Here is a 1,488-nt window from a genome sequence, read left to right on the forward strand (position 1 = left end):
TCAGAGTGTGTTAAGAAACTCTTGAACCTGCAGTGAGAACCAGAGACAGGTTGGACACAGTGGATACACATCAGACTACAGTACAGGTGTTAAAATAGAAACCTTGTCTAAAATGGTCTCCTGTTTGACACAGACGTTCTTGAAGCCGTCATTGACGTCGAGTATCAAAACTAGTAAATTATTCAGATAATTAAGGTCCAACCTGACAAGACACAAGTTGTGTGACATTTATTGACGGCATCAGTGGCGCGACATACACAGTCAAGTAGTTACCTGAGGTTCCAGTGGTAAAGCCAGGCCTCATACTTAAAATGAAGCTCCACCAAATACTGAAGAGGGATCCCCTGCTCCTCCTCCCGGTCACGGTGGAGCAGCCGCTGCATACAACACTGAGAAGCACAGACCCAAATATGGGAACCGAGGGCAACACTGTATAACCAAAACAACAAAAGCACTACTGGCTTGTAGTAATACCCTAACCTGTGGGGGTGCTCATAGGTAGATGATGGTATCAAGGGCAATCTCCTCTTCAGACTGGTTGAGCAGCCAGGTGTGCCAGTCCTGGTACACGTTCCACTCTGTCTCAGACGGAGACTCAAACAGGTTCGACGCAAACACATACCTGTACGAAAGTACAAGTGCTGGTAGTATAAGCAGAATATCATATGAGCTGATTTATTACACTAATTACATTCAAAAGTAAAACAAATATTATATTCATTTATTAACACAGACTCACATATTTCAAATGTTTTTTTTGTAATGATTATAACTGACAACTAATGAAACCCCAAATTCAGTATCTAATATTACTTCATACCACTACAAAGAAAGGATTTTCAGAAATCTTGGCCAACTGAAAAGTATGAACATGAAAAGTATGAGCATGTACATCACTCAATACTAAGTTGGGGCTCCTTTTGCCGGAATTACTGCAGCAATGTGTCATGGCATGGAGTCCATCCATTTGTGGCACTGCTCAGGTGTTAAGAGAGCTCAAGTTGCTCTGATAGTGGCCTTCAGCTCTTTTGCATTGTTGGCTCTGGCATATCGCATCTTCCTGCTGCTTATAGCAACTGGTATTGCCAGGTGGGCGCCAACCCAAATCCTAACGAAGCCCAACCCTGCTTCACAATACCCTATAGATGTGAAGGAGAATTCGATGGGAAATTAACAATAGGGATACCATGGTCCCTGAAAGCGGGTACTGCTAGCTTTGACAGTGTCTGCAGGTGCCAAGTCCTGTTGGAAAATGAAATCTGCATCTCCAGAAAGTTGGTCAGCAGCAGGAAGCATGAAGCATAAAGCCTCCTGGTATATGGCTGTGTTGACCTTGGACCTCAAATAACACCAACACAGGCAGATGGCATGGCACCCCTAAACCATCACTGACTGTGAAAACTTTACACTGGACCTCAAGCAATGTGGCTTCTGTAACTCTCCTCTCTTCCTCCAGACTCTGGGACCCTGATTTCCAAAGGAAATTCA

At 43.9% G+C, this 1,488-nt stretch overlaps 1 pseudogene; it reads right to left on the reverse strand.

The window, feature by feature from the left end:
* LOC114869284 (deoxycytidine kinase 2-like) lies at positions 1 to 1,296 on the reverse strand (annotated as a pseudogene).
* Between the last annotated feature and the right edge of the window lie 192 nt (positions 1,297 to 1,488).

This window comes from Betta splendens, chromosome 14 (genome assembly GCF_900634795.4).
Source record: "Betta splendens chromosome 14, fBetSpl5.4, whole genome shotgun sequence".
Taxonomy (NCBI): Eukaryota; Metazoa; Chordata; class Actinopteri; order Anabantiformes; family Osphronemidae; genus Betta; species Betta splendens.